General features: G+C 39.7%; 1 long non-coding RNA gene across 1 annotated transcript; it reads left to right on the forward strand.

Annotated features, from left to right (window-relative positions):
• The first annotated feature begins 701 nt into the window (after positions 1-701).
• On the forward strand, positions 702-18,637 carry LOC308410320. Its single transcript, XR_013974161.1, has 3 exons — positions 702-894; positions 12,495-12,597; positions 15,508-18,637. It is a non-coding gene; the product is annotated as an uncharacterized lncRNA (long non-coding RNA).
• Positions 18,638-19,143: the final 506 nt, after the last annotated feature.

The following is a 19,143-nucleotide window of genomic DNA, read 5'->3' on the forward strand; positions in this document are numbered from 1 at the left end:
TTTGTAAAGTGAGGCAAATTATTGTGATGTCACAATTACAGGATGATCTACTAACAGTGTGCTTTAATCTCTCTATGAAGAAGCCACTTCAGTTCAGTAAAAATCAGCTGGAGAGCATCTGTGAACAGCTGACTCTTTGCTGTGCTATAAATAAGTAAAAATAAGTGGGGCTCACCTCAAAACACAGCTTGAGGACTGACTGGAGAGTTTTAGGACAGTCTCTTCAGTAAACCTAGCAGCTCTTTAACATCAAAAGACGTGTTTGACCTGCTGCAGATGTTAGTAAATCTGACCCTAACTGTTTGTTCTTCTTTAAAATTCAAACTCAATAATGAAGCAATATTTTTAACAGGCTGTTCCTGTTTATATAACCTCCATAAAACAACAGGGTTAGAACACATTGTGACGAAGTAAGATGTTTGTTTTGTAGTCCATCTTCTGCACAATGTAGTTTCAACAGGCGGACATCCGGTGTCACGTTGTTACAGAGAGACGAGCGTAAGGCTGTTCCAATTCTCAGCACCGCTCCTCTCTTTCCCTGACATCTCAGCAGTTGTCCTCCCCACGATGACGTTTTCATCGAGGCCAAGGAAAAGAGTTTAGGAAAAGGAGATTGGCGCTACTTTTGAAATAACACTCCACTGGGTTACGTTGTGCAGCTGAGTCACGTGACCGCACAGCAACAAATCACAGCGGAGCCGGGTAAAGGGGGAGGAGCAAAGTGTGTGTGTAGGAGAGGAGTCGAGCAGAGAGAGCTGCTTTTTCATGAAACGGGAGTAAAGTAGTAAACTTACTGGAACAACGTGGGTCTCTGCTCCCTGATCTGTTTCCTGTGTTTGGAAAGTGTTCCAGCTTCATCACGGAGTTTCTCTCGGTTTGTGGGCTCGTCTAAAGGTAAGCATCGAGCTAACTTTAATGTGGGTTCAGTTTATGCTGAGTTTAGCTCTGTTGAGAATAATAGATTGCTTGGTAGACATTGGAGTTAGACAGACTGTAGAGTTTGTGATTGCTTGCAACATCATAATATGGCGGTTGCTGGGGGGAAAGAATACATAAAGAAAAATAGTCTTGGAATATGAACAAAAGGATGGGGTGCAGGGCAGGAGAACAACCAACCCCCACCCCAGGACATGAAGCCACAGGTACAAGCCTGGGGGAGCGCAACTCCAGGGTGAGAGTAGTGGAAGCTTGCTGAGAAGGAGGCTTTGGAGCGTGATGTCACAAGGGTGGGCGTGGAAAGGATTTTGGCCTGACGCGCTATTTTCTGGCAAAGCTCAAGTATGGGCTCAAAATGTGATCATAAATATTTTGTACTTGTAAATCAGGATTTGTATGTGTTTACGACTGTGCGTAAATCCCCCCCTAATATTGGTATGATCTGAGCTCAGGCACTAAGCAGGACGGGGCAGCTACTGCCTGCGAGTTAGTGAATGGTAAATGGCCTGTATTTAGAGAAACTGTTTTTATTCATCTGTTTATTTTTTTATGAGCTTTGTTTGAATTTTTGAGTATCTGCAAGTGGGACCGCAAAAACATGATTGTTGGCCTGTATTTATATAGCGCTTTACTAGTCCCTAAGGACCCCAAAGCGCTTTACATATCCAGTCATCCACACACTGGTGATGGCAGCTACATTGTAGCCACAGCCACCCTGGGCTGCACCGACAGAGGCGAGGCTGCCGACACTGGCCCTCTGACCACCACCAGTAGGCAACGGGTAAAGTGTCTTGCCCAAGGACACAATGACCGAGACTGTCCAAGCCGGGGCTCGAACCGGCAACCTTCCGATTACAAGGCGAACTCCCAACTCTTGAGCCACAATCGCCCCGCAGTGACGATGTGATGGGATTTCCGGCTCTTTCAGCTCGGCTCACTAAAAAGAGTCAGCTCTTTCGGCTCCGAACCGGCTCTTCAGGTTGTTTTGTTGCTTTAATTAATTTATTATTAACAATAATATAAAATTATGCACAAAAGGAATTACTAATGTAAAAAAAGAAGTGGTTTTATTTATATATGTTTATATATAAATATATGCGGTGGCCCCTAGAGACAAAACATGTACAAACTCCAAAACACATTTCTAGCGTTAACTGAACTTTCAAAACAGCTACCTAGATCACTTAAATTACACAATTGAAAGCATGTGTGTATTGTTTATGTATTTATACACAAGCACTCATATATATTCAAATAATAATAAAAAAAAGTTCATTTACCTGTTACTACCACACACCAAATCCGGTCGTTGGTACTTGCTGGCTTGTGTGGCCACTAGGTAACAAAAGCTCAACACTGCGCCCGAGCATCCTGGAGCACTTCTGTTGTCTTTTGTACGTGTTTTGGAGTTTTTACGTGCTTTGTCTCTAGGGGCCACTGTAAATATACTTTTATTTATTCACTCCACACAAAATGTAATAAATAAATAATTTAATACAAAAACCAACTATTTACATTTCAACTTTTAACTACGTAAATTTTCAGCTTTTTTCCTTTTAAACAAATTTAAAGTGAAAGAACACAAAACACTGCAAACCACAACACAATTAAATATAAATTAAAATATGAAAACAAAAAGAACATGCATATTCTCTGCCATTTGGGCCTGCATGAATAAACTTTCTGAATCCTTTATCATCCGCAACTGAATATAGTTTTGGATGATTACTATACCTTTCTAATGTGACGTTGATGTCCCTGGCTGTTTCCCTCCGGCTCTGTTCCTGTGGTACTGCCAGTGTAACTACTGCCCCTCCCCCCTCTTTCCAGCGCAAAGCACAAGGCTCGCGTGCGGAGTGACGCTGAAAAAAAGTGAGAGAGAGAGAGAAAAAAACCGGCTCCCAATAAGGAGCCGGCTCGCGTCGTTCACTCCAAAGAGCCGGCTCTAAGAGCCATTTCGTTCGCGACCGACACATCACTACTGCAAGTGCGCTGTTGGAGAAACTGAGCTAGGCAGACAGAGGAGAACTGAAGATTGACCAGGTACCAAAGTAAATCATTCATACTGTACAAAAAATGTAAATATGACGGTGTATCACGAAAGATTGATATCAAACTGATCACTTGACCAGTATTACGTTACTTGCTCTTCAAGTTAATCAACAAATGGCGAAATGAAAAGCCGAACAACAACAATGCTGTTTCTTTAGAGAGTCTTAGCTTACATGTGTGTTTATTTCATATTTTCAGTCGTTTCCCTCCACGGCTAAATAAATCTGTTTCAGTAATGCACTGATATACAAGAATGGACATAAGGAGCTTCTTTCAAAGAAAAAACTCAGGTAGATGTTATTTTATATATTATGCTTTGTATGTTGTTCAGTATATCTATGCAAAACAAGAGGACTTTCAATACACAGCAGTATATTCACAGTTGAAACCAGATATTTACATACAATTTATGGAAAACACAAGAACATTTTTTTTACTGTACAACATCAATTTAGAGTAAACTTATTTTGTTTTAGATAAATAAATATTGAAATATCTTTTGAATTAGTTAAATGTCAGAATAAAGAGAGACAGAGCTGTCTATTTTTTTATCACTTTCATCAAATTTAGGAGTACATGTACACTAAGTTTATTGTTAATTAATAAAAAAAACTCCAGACGATTCCATTCTGCGCTGAAGAAGCTTCTGATAGGTTAGTAGAGTCCATGTGAGTAAATTGGTGGAACAGCTGTGGATGCATATAAGACAAAACACAGAGCCTGTTTCTTTGAAATGGAAAATTAAGAGATGTCAACCAAAACACCAGGAAAAGGATTGTGGAGCTCCATAAGTGTGGCTCAATTTTGAATACAATTTGGTGCCATTTAAAATTAAGAAATACAGATAGTTTCTCTATTTACTCTTAAAGTTAACAAATGTGTTTTTTATATTTATCAATCTAAAAAAATAAACATTTACCGTATTTCCCGGACTATAAAAGCGCACCTGAATATTAGCCGCACAAGCTAAAATCAGGGGAAAATCCTGTTTTGTACATACATTAGCCGCACCTGACTAAAAGCCGCAGGTGTTTCAATGTTGACTTATCATATGTAAGAGAATATGCACAAAGCAAATTGTCAGGAAAGAGATGGCTGTTTGGAGACACACCTCTTTTATTAATATTTTGAAAAACAAGTTATGGGTACATATTTGCATAACTTTTTAGGTATATGTACAAGTAGCGGTAATTACAAGTAGGAAACATGTACTGTGCTTCATAAATGAGTAACAAATGTAGTACATAACAATAACCTACAGCACACCAGAAAAATAGATTCAGACTACCTTTTAGGCTCAGGTGCAGTGACACGGCTTTAACAAGAAGAAAAGTCAGTCATTCACCACCATCTTCCTGCGCACTAAAACCACCAAAGTCCTCTCCTCCAGTGTCGGATACGAACAGGCTCAGGATGGCTACGTCATCCACTCTCAGCTTCTTTCCTTCGTTGTCACTTACAAAACCAAAGAAATCCTCGTTGTCAGTGTCGGAGTCGAACACCCTCAGAAGGGCCGTGGCGGTGTCCTCCTCTCCATCATGCAGCAGTCCAGCCCTTCGACATCCGTTGGTGATCATGGATGTTTTCACACTTTTCCACGCTGTCAGATTCCACCGGTGGAATTGAGCATAACTTGCTTTTCGCAAGTTTATTGCCGCACACCATCCACGACTCCCGCAGAACACGTAGCGTTAATTTGAAGTTTGTTTTTCGTGCTACTTGTACAGCACTATGTTGCCTGGCGGATGGACACGTGACCAACATACCACTCTTGAACCCCGATACTGTGTGTCTGATCACATGCCCTTCCGCCAGGCAACGTAGTGCCGTACAACAGCGGAACAAACAAAAAAAAATTGTCTTATGATATGATAAAAATCATGGACAATCCATAGAAAAGCCGCACCTGACTAAAAGCCGCAGGGTTCAAAGCTTGTGCAAAAAGTAGCGGCTTATAGCCCGACAATTACGGTAGTCTGATTTGATGTTACAATTAAAAAAGTGTATCTGTTTTGATCTGAAGAGTATGTAAATATCTGGTTTCAACTGTATATTTGATGATTGTCAGCACAAAGAGGGAGAGAGAGGGAGAGAGAGGAGAATGAGGACAGAACAGTAAGGGAACAAGAGCAGGTGAGAAACACATGTTAGTCAAATGGTTGTTTACCAAAATCTGTATCATAGGTACTTGTGTATCTCGTACCTAGTGTTTCTTTTCAGGTTTGTTACTTTTCAAGTTATATATTTATTAAGTTATGCAGGCTTATGAAGGTTAAATAATTATATAAACTTTTCTGAATGTAAATAGTGTACTTTTGGTAGAATTAAAAAAATAAGTGTAGTGCGGGTCTATGATGATTTTTAGTGCTACTATCATCTAGTTCTGATTCTGGTTCTGTCTTGGTTAAGTCCTAAGTGGTCCTGATTTTGAACTGTTGTAGTCCTGTTTTAATTCCGGATCAGTTCTGGGTCTGGTTGAATTGGGGTTTAGTCCTCGTGTCTTGATGCAGCCCCAACTTTGTTCTGCCTTGCCGCTTAATTAAAATACTAGTTTAAGGTGTCCTGCATATGTGATATATATTTTTTCCTATATGAAGTCTGTCTTTTTTGAACAAAATCTCACACAGTGGCTCAGTTATGCTCCAATTAATCTTTCAGTAATGTCTACCCCCCCCCCCCCCCCCCCCCCCCCAAAAAAAAAAGAAGAAAAAAAAAGAATCCCACATCCATACTACCCTTTAGGGCTAAGCCCCGGGTGTTTCAGATGTCTGCTTCCGTCTCTGGTGTGGACTATGAAATACGGCAGTGGAGTAAAGACCCAGAGTACTTACCGCCACTGTCCTACCTCGATATCTTCACGTATCTTGTTAACCCTGACCCTAACCCTCACGTTCAGATTTCGGAGTGCCCTATGTTTAACGTTGGTAACCAGTTTGGATTTGTTTGATTCATTTCATAGGCAGGCTTCCCTACAGTTGTGCGAAAGAGTTAGCAAATCGTTACATAGCACGTATGTCTGTCTCCAACAGTCACTCAATTCTATGTTTGTTTGCAATTTCTATAACCTCCAAGAACCCCAACGATAATATTATTAAGCTATAAAGAGTGATATGAACGTACAGAACTTGCCGGAGTAAAAATGTCTGGAGCACACCAACAGATATCTGGAGATGGAAGCAAACTGGATATCAAGCCGTCTCATGGCTGCTATCCAGTAGAGCAGGGCGATATGGCCAAAAATATTTATCACGATATATATTTGAAAATTTGCGATAACGATATAACTGACGATATAATTGATGCGAGACAAAATACAACTCCACAACATTACTAGCGCAAAAAGACAACCTTCCATTTAGTTTCACTTAAACAAGAAGCTGGTTTTTATGTACATTAAAGCTTTATAAAAATGTAACAGTGCAAATGCAAATTCTTTGCTGAAAGTTTAAACAAAAGGCATTTCCACTAGAAATGGGCTGACATATCCTGAGCATAACCATGTATAATATCCACTGAAGTTAAAAAGAGGTGCTTTGCAACATTAAACTGCAGTGTGCAGTACGCATTTTTCGGACCATAAGGTGCACGGGATTATAACGCACATTAAGCGAAACAAAGCAGTCAGATAAATCAAACTTTTTTAAACTCATTCTTCTTGCTTCCTTCTGTACCATTGATTCATTAATGTTGAATTCTCTGGCAGCTGCTCTATTCCCATGTTGTTGCAATATATTAACCCTTTAGAGCTGATCGGAGCGGACACACTCTGTTTTGCGTAACTATTTTTAAATCCCGGTAGCACTGCAACCACGTAAGCTAGCGCAAAAATTTTTTTTGCATATGAAACCGGAGGAGTTGTACTTACATCTTATGCCATCAGCTTGTCCTAGGTCACGGTTTCCTTCCACATAAAGCTTTGCAAAAACTGCATAAAAAGCGCTTGCAGGAGCAAAAACATAATATTCCAGAAACACGCTTTGCCGATCCGATCAGCTGTTCATAACACTTCCTACGTTGGAATAGACGTCAGCGCGAACTTTTGCATTTCCGCCATTACCTGCCCGAAACCGGAAGTGACGTCATTTTCGCGGAAATGTAGTCTTTTTTACCATCAGGGCCTCAGGGCATATACTGGTCTTTTTAAAAGTTATCTTTGACTTTATGACTTTCTGTGTTGTTTCTGGGATGCTTAGGACTCATATTGCACTGCTGGAAATAGTTTATTTTGATGCATATGCTGCTTTTTTGCAAATTTGCAGTATAATATTTATTTTCGTTTTTCCTGCAGTGTATAAAAATTGGTGTATTTCAAAAATAAAACTATGAAGACACTCAAAATAAATTTCCTGTGGTGGGAAACTATTTTGTGCAACTTTTTTGTATTTACAGTTTTGAGGGATAAGCCTCTTCAATTTCTCTAACTACAAATATATGTTAAAAAAGCAAAAATGATTTTCAATTTTTTTGTAGTTTATTGCACTTTTTTGCAATTTATGTAATTACTATGCACTTAATGAATACATATTATTAAAATCTGGGCTATAATGGTTGTATTGATGTATAGCAACTTGAAATGCTCCCAAAAATGACTCCACAGCATGTAAAAATATAATATAAGCTCTGGCGGACTTGGTTCTATGGTAGGTCTTAAAGGGTTAATGACTAACCTTGTATTGTGGATGGATTATCTCAGTTGTTCTCCTGACTGAAGTTCGGTCCGTTTACAGCATCCTGCCATGCGATTGCATTTGTCTCTAACTATCAGGAACCTTAGTGTTCGTCCTCCAGCTTCACTGTTTATGATATGCTAACATAGCTGTGTCGCTAGCGATCACGTAGCACATCATTATATACCAGCTAGTCCAACTTCAGTAACCCTACAAACGTCACTGCTGTTTAGTTTCCTGTCTTCATTTATGTTGGAAGTGATAGCAGAGCTGTACGTTTGATTTTTTCAGAAATCTCTCAGTCAGAACATGCTATATCATGTTTAGGTAACTAGCGAAACTAGCGAGCTAACTTCCGCTAGCTTCCTGCTAACTTCTAACACCGTTAAATGTAATAAATTTTGTTTTCATGGATGCCTGGAAGTTAAACTTCATAGTTTCACCTGGTTAAGCAGCAATGCTGATCGTATTATTAAAGATGAAAGAATTGAGACAGTTTTTAACTCTGTGATGCTGCAGTGTTCGTTTGACCTGAAAATACGGAGTTTAGGACCCAGATTACTCCCAGATTTAAGAGCATCTTAGTCCGACAAATACGACAATAACGACGGCCGTTTGCATGTTCTGCAAAAAAAATGTTCTTTGTCGTGTATCTGACGGACAAACACAAAACCAGTTCCACATCACTGAAGTTGCACCATTTTTACAAACCAATTCTGGTTCATCTGTTTCACTCAACAATCGGCCATGTGCGTATGAAAACAAAGGCACTGCGCATGCGCGTTTTACTCATATTCTATCGCGATATTTCATTTTCCTACCGTTGCCTAACATTATACCGGTATTACTGTGAACGGTATAATATGGCCCAGCCCTAATATCCAGGCTAGACGCCTTCGTTTTGTAAGGTCCGCCATATAAGCTCCCTCATGATGCTTCCAGGTTGGGAAAGAATAAAAAAGACAAACCCTTTTAAGCTTATTCCACAGTCGGCAACACAGCAAATACGAACCATGGCTGTTGTGTGTGCCTTCGCTCCTTTTTCGCTTGCGCTTTGTTTGGACCCGGAAAATGGCCCATCAGGCCAAAATCCTTTCCACGCCCACCCCCGTGACATCACGCTCCAAAGCCCAATGGCGGTGACAACTCTTCCACAGTAGCAGGTAGGATTTTTCTTTTTTTGTTGACGGCTAGTTTTACCTTTCCATACGGATGGTCTGCTTATGTTTTGATCAAGAGCCTTTTTTGGGCAGCTGAAGAGGAGAAGTCCATCTTATGGCCAACCTCTGACTGTATCTTGGTCATATTACCCAACAAAACCCAGTATCCAAGTTCATCTGTAACAGTCCTTTTATATACTACAGGAAAAATGAAAATAAATAGTTTATTTTGATGCATTATAATATTTCCAATGGTGTAATTTCAGTTCTAAGGATCCCAGAAACAATACGGAAAAGCATGAAGTCAATCATCATCATCATCATCATCATCATCATTTATTTATATAGCACTTTAAAAACACACCTGGTTGACCAAAGTGTTGTACAATAGTAATATGCACATGACTTTTATGAACATCAACATAGGCTTATAAGGCCCACAAAAATGACGTCACTTCCGGTTTCGTGTAGGTAATGGCGGACATGCAATAATTTGCACTGATGTATATGCCAACGTAAGAAGTGTTATGAACATCGGCAAAGCGTGTTTCTGGAATATTATCTTTTTGTTGCTGCAAGTTTGGAATATTATGTTTTTGTTGCTGCAAGTGCTTCTTATGCAAATTTTTCTAAAGCTATACAGGGAGTGCAGAATTATTAGGCAAATGAGTATTTTGTCCACATCATGCTCTTCATGCATGTTGTCTTACTCCAAGCTGTACAGGCTCGAAAGCCTACTACCAATTAAGCATATTAGGTGATGTGCATCTCTGTAATGAGACGGGGTGTGGTCTAATGACATCAACAGTCATTTTAAGATTAGCTAGTAAATAACAATTAGCTAATGTTGTTCATGAGACTAAAGTAATCTCATGTTGGTGATGTAAATATTATACTGCCAATATTACAGTTATTATTATATTAATCATTATTAGTTATTACAGCATTGAACTTGAACTCTGTGTCAAATACTGAGCTTCAGTAAAGATTCAAGTTGCATTTATTTATGTCCTATCACCTTAAATCTTCACTCAAAGACAAGTATCTTTGACAGTGTATATATAGATGTATCTGAATCGGAATAGTGTTTATTGGCCAAGTATATGTGCAGACACATACAGGGAATTTGGTTCCAGTAGATGGTGGCTCTCAAGCACAGCAATGTAAATCACACACACACACACACACACACACACACACACACACACACACACACACACACACACACACACACACGTGTCTATATATACACATACATACACAAAGCTGTGTAAACCAACTATAAATAACAAACCTAAACTTATATACATAAAATACAGAAATGAATGAGGTGGAATGAATACTACAAAATGTACATAAGGTGCAGCTGCAGTCTGGCAGTGGGAGCAGTGTGACAGGTCAACTGTTAAGAAGGGAGATGGCGAGGGGAATAAACTGTTCCTGTGTCGGGTGGTCCTGGTCTGCAGGCTTCTGTACCGTCTGCCAGAGGGCAGCAGATCAAAAAGTCTGTGTCCAGGGTGTGAGGGGTCTGTGATGATTTTCCCTGCCCGTTTCCTGGTTCTTGAGAGGTACAGATCCTGGATGGAGGGCAGGGGGGTGCCGATGATCCTTTCTGCTGCCCGTACAGTCCGCTGCAGTCTGCTCCTGTTCTGTTTAGTGGCTGCTCCATACCAGACTGTGATGGAGGAGCACAGGACAGACTCAATGACCGCAGTGTAGAACTGGATCAGCAGCTCCTGTGGAAGAATGTATCATATATAAGATACAAATATTGTTATTTCATTTTGTTGGCATTACTAAATTTGGCTCAGTTCTTACATATATTTGTAACAATATATGTAGATTAATGTTGTTCGTGTGTAATTTACGTTGAGTAGGCTAACCACGTTATTACATTAATGCATGTAAGGTGAACTAGCAAACACCGTCATAGTTACATGGCTTTCTTCTTGTCTGATGGCAGATACTCCCTTCACCCTGGCCAAAAAGGCTAAAATGACCAAAGAAAAAATGGAAAACGGCTAAACATGAGAGGGTTTTGGACAAAGTTTGTGTTTTTTCCATTGTTTAAGCACTGCTTCCATCCAAGAGTGATACCATATATGCCCTATGGCTGCAGAAAAGGCTAACATTGTTATCTTTTTACAAAAAAAACAGCTGAACATGAGAGGTTTTTGGACCAATTTTGTGTTCTCCATTCTTTAAGCACCAGTTTGAGTACCGTTTAAGCACTGGTACAGTTTCAAAAGTACCAGTTTGGTACTGGTATCGGATAGGGCTGCACGATTTTGCATAAAATGAGAATCACGATTTTTTTTCCTTAGAATTGAGATCACGATTCTCTCATGATTTTCTTTTCCAATATAAATATTTATTGCACTTATTAACTGCACATCAACTTCGTAACAGTTGAGACTGAACATAAAAACAATAAATAAACATAAAAACAACAAATGTCTCACATTTGTTGTTGCTGCAAAATGTTGTACTGCTTGAAATTCCGTCTCCACCGTTGCTCGACACTGCGTGTATAGAGCAGGTAGTGCAACAATAGAAAAATAGTTGCGGGACAGCACTGTGTAGCGTTTGTCTAGGGTGTTGATCGTTTCCCTAAATCTCTCATTTTGCACAGTGTTGATGGGAGCCATATCTTTGGTCAGGTGATAAGTAATGGCCTCTGTAATTTCTTTGTGCCTGCGGGAGTTCGACGGGTATAGGGAAGCGCTGTATAAGGTTCCCGTTATTGATGTTTGGGTGGTTGACCGGGATGGATTTTCTCCTGTCACTTTCTCGTCATCCCTGACGTGCTCTCCGATGTTTTTTTCACTACTAATTTTAGCATCACACGGCACAGCTTCTGTATCACGTGGTATAAGACTCCGCCCTTGTCATTTGTTGAGCAGGAAGAGTGAGCGCTTGTTTTCATGCAGATTACGTCCTGGATCAAAATGCAGTACAGTCGTCGTCTTTGTTTTTCTTTTTTTTTTAATCGTTGTCATTTGGAAATGAGATCGCACAAAAGTATGAATCAAGATCGCGATTTTCTAATGATTAATCATGCAGCCCTAGTATCGGATAAAACCTTAACGATACCCATCCCTACATACAACCACCCTTTACCTTCCCATATGGAAAAGAAATAGTAAAAAATTATATGATTTACTCATGAAAGTGGCCACTTTCTCATTACTTTCATACATTGTTTTAGTAAGTATCCAAAAAATAGAAGTTTCATTTATATAATTTTCAAGGGGTCTTATATCTGTTTTCACTCTTGTATGCTTTTCATACAAGTTTCACACAAGATGGATACAAACTTTATAAGATTTATATATATCCTTTCCATGTGGGTTGTCTGGGTGGAGTAGGTGGAATCTAATGAGGTGCTTCAGGTGGGACTGCTACCATTGAGTGTGAGCCGGACTTGTGGATCTATAGAAGTCCATATATACAGGGTGTAGCATCCACTGGGTAAAGGCAGTGATATGCAGGGGGGTCAGTGGCTTTTTCCCTTTCAGGTTCTTGTGACAACTGATGACTTTCTTGTTGTAGCTGCTTCTCAGTTTCCACATTGAAGTTTCATAGGTATTGTTGTCACTGAGGAGTTTAGTCATGTTTATTTGCTCTGCTTTTTTTTTTTTTTATCAGGGATAAAATACATATACTTTTTGTGTCCCAGCTGAGTAACAGGAGAAGAGTCTGGTGGAGCAACAGAGGAACAATTTCAGCCATTTGGATTCAGCTCAGCCACTACAGAGGAAAAAATGACTTCAACACAGAAGGTGAGAAAAATATCACAGTTACACTGTTATTGAAACTGCACAGCTTGTTGGTTTTTAAAAACATGTTAACAGCAGCTTTATCTTTTCCATCCCGGGCTCCTCCATATATACTAGGGCTGCCACGATTTGTCGACTAGTCACGATTACGTCGACTATCAAAATCGTCGACGACTGATTTAATAGTCGACACGTCGTTTGAAGCTTTGTAAGATCACAAAAGACGCAGGAATAAGTGGCAGGATTTAAGAGTGTAATAACGGACTGAAACAGAAGATGGCAGCATTGCATGTACAAGGATGTCAGCTACCGTTAAACCCCGAAGAAGAAGAAGAAGCAGCTGTGTCCCAGAATTCATAGCGCGGCCCAGCGCAGTTTCCAACAATGGCGGCAGCTAGTTAATTTTAATGTTACTCTTATTATTCTTTCTGGGTCACAAAATAAACGTTTAACATATTTTCAGGCGAGAATGTAGCTGTGGAAACCTCAAATATCTGCTCAGTTTATCAAGACTACATATTTTCAAAAGCGCTCCGACGTTTTCGGAGACATCTGTTACCCACTAGCTCGTTAGCGAGCCGGGGGCTAGGCTCACTAGCGCCGTGAGAACACCGGACTCCCCGCAAATCGTTTTCAAACCCACCGCCGTCTTTCGCTACTCAGGTTAAACATGATATATGAGTCACTTAGATAACTTAAAATGTTATTGTTTGGCTTTTTTTTTTTTAGTATTTTATTTGTTCTTGAGTAAATCAGTTTGGCTGAGATTAAAGTTATAGTTTTTACACAGCTGAATAAACGTCAAGCAGACAACTGATTATCAGAAGTGTGAGATGCTCCAGAATATACTCCAGTGTCCTGTTATATTTTAGATAGCAAGGAGTTTATTAAACTTCACCGAAACAATCCGCAAATTTCATTAAAATTTAATAAACTATCATCTTGTCTTTATTTTTAGTTAGCACAGACCTTAAACACTTAAAGCTGTAAGCTAATGATAGTTATATAAGAGCAGATGCTGCTGGTGCAATAAGCTGTAGTTTTGCGTCCAATGGATGATGATCTGATTAGTCGACTAATCGCAAAAATAATCGGTGACTAGTCGACTATCAAAATAATCGTTTGTGGCAGCCCTAATTAGGGCTGAACGATATATCGCATTTGCGATAATATCGCGACATGATCAAGTGCAATTTTCTAACCGCAAAGGCTGCGATTATACTGCGATTATAAGGCTGTCCAAATTACTACCATATCCCAGAATTCATAGCGCGGCCCAGCCAAACTCCAGTTTCCAGCAATGGCGGCCGCTACTAAGTTTTAAAATTACTCATACTAATCTTTCTGGGTCACAAAATAAACTTTTAACATATTTTCAGGCGAGAAAGTAGTTGTGTAAACATCAAATATCTGCTCGGTTTATCAAGATATCCCATATTTGCAAAAGTGCTTCGACGTTTTCAGAGGCGTCTGCTACCCACCAGCTCGACAGCTAGCCGGGAGCTCGAGGGTTACTGATGCGGCCGAGAACGGCACAACTCCCGGCACATCATTTTCAGATCACCGCGGAGTTTCGCTGCTCGGGTTAAACGTAATATATAAGTCACTTAGACAACCTAAAAATGTTATTGTTGGGCTTTTTTCAGTGTTTTGTTTGTTCGTGAGTAAATCGGTTTGGCTGAGATTAAAGTTATTAGATTAGATAAAATAAAACTTTATTAATCCCCCGGGTGGGTTCCTCCTTGGTTTTCACACAGCTGACTAAACGTCAAACAGAAAACTTATTAAACAGAAGTATGAGACAGTCGAGAATTTACACCAGTGTCTGGTTATATTTTAGATAGCAAGAAGCAGACGGCCGAGTTTATTAAACTCCACCGAGACAGCGGTGACGCTAATCAGAACTAGCCTTCTGATTAGCTAATCAGAAGGCTAGACCGTCCAATTTCACGCCTTTAAACTTTAAAGGCGTGTTTGTGTGTGTGTTTATACAATTGCTATTATGTTTGCACTTTATGTGTAATGTTACTGACTGCAGAGATCAGTAAGATGTGTGTATTTTTTATTTATTAGTTTTATTTATTTAATATTATTTTTTAATTGAATGACTGTCTAGTAGTTCACAGATGTCGAAAAACTGAGTGTGGTAAAGCCACTGATTTTTTTTTTATGTATATTTCTGCAATCTGCACATTGTACTGACTTTCATTTTAATGTTTACACCAGGGTTCCTTGTCAGCACTTTATGCTCAGATGTTTGTAAGCTAAAAATAAACTATTGTGTATGTTCAAATATACTGTTGTGATTGAAGAAGTTAAATAAAAATGTCAGTCATCAATTCATGCATCACCTCATGTCATCATAACAGAGGTCTGTCTTCCAGGAAAGAACAGTTTAAAATTAATGTAATATAGTATTGGCCATACTATATGATGTATTGCTTGTCTTTGTTTAATAATACAGAAGACAAAGACCTTAAAAAATAATCGCATATCGCATCGCAATCGCAATATTGGGGCAAAAAATCGCAATTAGATTATTTTCCATAATCGTTCAGCCCTAGCCCTAATATATACACAGAATCTACATTCACAAACAAAAAACTCAGATGTTACAAGAAGATACAAACATAATTTTTATCGGCACACATTGAAACAACAATATCAAAAATTGATCTCAATTTTTTATGAGTAAAATATTTTCTCCACTTATCAATATTTCTTCAATATGTATTTTTCATTACAACTGTCATTGTAGCACATCATTGAAATGTGATACTATGACCAGAAGGTGGTGGAAACACACCTACAATGTGTTTGTTGACATGTTTGATTCCACTAATGGAGGGAGTTTCAGTTTGTTCCACGACTGCATTTCACTCACTGCCTCTGTTTGTATCTCTGTCACTGCAGGACCAACATGGAGCGAGAAGTCAGCGCTCTCAGGAGGCTGACAAACCTCACAGAAGAAAAGGAAAGAAAACCTACAGCTGTGATGAGTGTGGGAAGGATTTTAGCCGGGGTGGAGACTTGAAAAGACACCAACTCATCCACAGTGGATTTAAACCTTACAGCTGTGACTTGTGTGGAAAGTCTTTTACCCACGCTGAAAGCTTAAAAACACACCAACGCATCCACAGTGGATTTAAACCTTACAGCTGCGACTTGTGTGGAAAGTCTTTTACCCAGGCTGGAAACTTAAAAACACACCAACTCATCCACAGTGGATTTAAACCTTACAGCTGCGACATGTGTGGAAAGTCTTTTACCCAGGCTGGAAACTTAAAAACACACCAACTCATCCACAGTGGATTTAAACCTTACAGCTGCGACATGTGTGGAAAGTCTTTTACCCAGGCTGGAAACTTAAAAACACACCAACTCATCCACAGTGGAGTTAAACCTTACGGCTGTGATGACTGCGGGAAGGATTTTACCCAAGGTCGAGATATAAAAAGACACCAACTCATCCACATTGTAGTTAAAGCACACTACTGTGAGTTGTGTGGTAAAGCTTTTGCTCAAAGTCGAAACTTACAGAAGCATCTAGTTACCCACTCTGGAATTAAGGCGTACAGCTGCAACTTTTGTGGAAAAGGTTTCAGTGACAAACAGTACCGAAATAGTCACCTACGGATTCACACTGAAAATGATGTTTCCTGCTGTGATCAGTGTGGGAAACTGTTTCCAACAGATGCACAGTTACAACAACACGTTTAGCCACACTGAGGAGAGACCTTATAAATGTGACCTGTGTGAGAAGACTTTTAAATCTCCACATCAGCTGAATAAACACCAACAGATCCACACCAGAAAGTAACTCTACAAGTGCAGTTACTGTGAGGATGTATTTACCTTTTTATCCTGTATTTTTAACCTGATTGTTTGGAACAAGTCTGATCAGTAAACTTACGGAGTTATACTGAATGAACTGTTTGGGAAAATGAAGACTCATTTTCTCTCAGTAAGCTGAGTGTTATAATGTAAACAGTAAAATGTAATTGGACGTTGGCAGAGATGCTCTTTATTTCAGGCGACATTCAGGATAAAAATAAATAAAGCAGAGCAACACAGATGGATCCAGTTCTCAGCCCTGTCGTCACTGTGGTGGTGGGAAAGAGTTTCTTTGTAAGCTTTGTGGAAAAGCTTCCAATCATCAACTGGACCTAAATCCACATCAATGCAGCCACACTGGAGACAGATGAACTACTGCAAAGAATGTGGGAGAGGCTTCCACACACCAAGTACATTAAAAATACATGAACTCTTCCACAGTGGGGTCAAAAAGCACATCTGTGACTAGTGTGGGTCATCCTTCACCACTGGACGTGAGCTCAATGAAAAAGCATAAGGGAATCCACACAGGAGAGACACCATACAAGTGCAGACACTGTGACAAAAGATAAGATTAGATAACCTTTATTAGTCCCACATGTGGGAAATTTGTTTTGTCACAGCAGGAAGTGGACAGTGCAAAAGTTATGACGCAAAAATTAGAATGCAAAAAGAATAAATACAGTACACAGCTGTACAGAATAGAATAAAATAATATACTATATACAGTAGAATAAAAAGCTTCTCACAATCAGGTCATCGTAACAAACATGAACGTACACACATGGAAGTGAACTTCAGCTGTGACCAGTGTGACAAGAGCTTCAGGAATCTCAGTTCATACTCTGAACACAAACGATCCCACGCTGTAAATAAACTGTTTCACTGTTACCAATGTGCAAAAACATTCACTTCATTATCTGCTCTGTGCAAACATCAGCCTGATCATGCAGGACTGAAATCACTGGATCACAATGAATCTGAAGAGAGAGAAAGATCCTCTTCTGGTTTCAGGCTCAGACTTAAAAACCTTGAGATCAGGCTCCACAGAGTTCAGATGGAATCTCCTGTAAAGAGTGTCAGCTGATGTCACACTTGGATCTGATGAGGTAGCTCTGATTTCTGGACCTGGGGTCCGTTCTTCGTACGTCGCTTACTACATCCAAGATCAAATGACACATCCAAGACCAAATCATCGCTCTAACCGTGAGCTCGCTAATCCGGTTCTCCGAACACACCTGCTGTTGACGATTAGTACAGCTGGATGAAATGATGTGAGATCACTGGGTGTCGTAAAAGGGGCTACGCATCGATAGTAGAAACATTGATCGGCAACCCTCTGATTGGTCGGCGAAAATGTCAAAGGAGCACGCACGGTATTTTTCGGCAGCAGAGCAAGAACTCTTGAGTGAGGGATTTCAGGAGTTTCAGAGTTTAATCAGTTGTAGCCACAGCTGCCCTGGGGCAGACTGACAGAAGCCAGGCTGCCATATTGCGCCATCGGCCCCTCTGGCCAACACCAGTAGGCGGTAGGGTAGATTTATTATATTACACTATATTATCCAATATTAGATTACATTATATTATATTATGTTATATTATATCCTCTTTCACATTAGAGCCACAACAGGACCCACTAGAACATGGGAACAAGTAAAAGTGAAATATAAGAATATCCTACGGAATGGTAATATTTATCACTTATATTGCTTTTAGTCTCTTGGAAAGAGACCCTGGAATAATCTGTTTGTTTATAACAGCAACCAAGAAAAGGGCAGAGCAAAAAAAGACAGGTGGTGGTCCTGCACCCCCTCGTCAACAAGTTGGTTAAGTAAATAATACCCTCACGGGAAAATCGATATCTCTCTATGAGCACACTGTCGCGCTGAGCTAAAGGATCCTGTCTATCCCGCAATATACGCTGAATTCTGAGGACTCTCCTTATCAATCTTGCACCTTCTGCAATGGGTGGCTCGCGTATACGGACAGGATATGACTGCGACAGGCTTCCCAAATCCACCTTCGCTTTTATAGCCGTGGTCTCTCATCTTGATTACATGAAGTGATTTACAATTACTACTCTGAAATATGAATTACATCTGAAATAATCACATACATGTAATAGAATGTTAATAGTACATTTCCCTTTTTTAGGAAATGACCTGTATGTATCTGTGTGACATCAATAAAAGGATCGAGTGCTGCATTATCTTTAGTTACATTGATGTTATTTATTTATGGTGAAACAGTGGTGGAATATCGCTGTTGCTTTCGTATAAATGAAGCGGACATACCTGCGTGGCCGCGATCTAATCCTGTTTACATAAAGTAAACCTGCTCCCGAGCAGGTTTACGCTTACGGCTCTGTTGCTATGACAGCAAGTCCCGGATGAGCTTCGGGGAACCGAACGATCCAAGATCACGCGAAATCGTCAACAATCAAATCCAGCTAACTTACTTAGCGAGGTACGAAGAACGGGCCCCTGCAGTGAATAATCCTGAATGTTACATTTAGGAAGCTGCATGTATAGATATGCATATCAAGTTTATTATTTTTCCTTTGAGGGATTTTAATTCTCTAAAATGTTATCCCTGTTACATTTTAACCTTTGTTCCCTTAGGACACAGTAGTGTTTAGTAGTTGTACTATTAAAGTTATAGGAATGTCTTTTCTTTCTTTTTTTTTAACCAAACTGGTATTCTATCAAAAATCAA

This window comes from Rhamphochromis sp. 'chilingali' (assembly GCF_963969265.1).
Source record: "Rhamphochromis sp. 'chilingali' genome assembly, chromosome: 1".
Taxonomy (NCBI): domain Eukaryota; kingdom Metazoa; phylum Chordata; class Actinopteri; order Cichliformes; family Cichlidae; genus Rhamphochromis; species Rhamphochromis sp. 'chilingali'.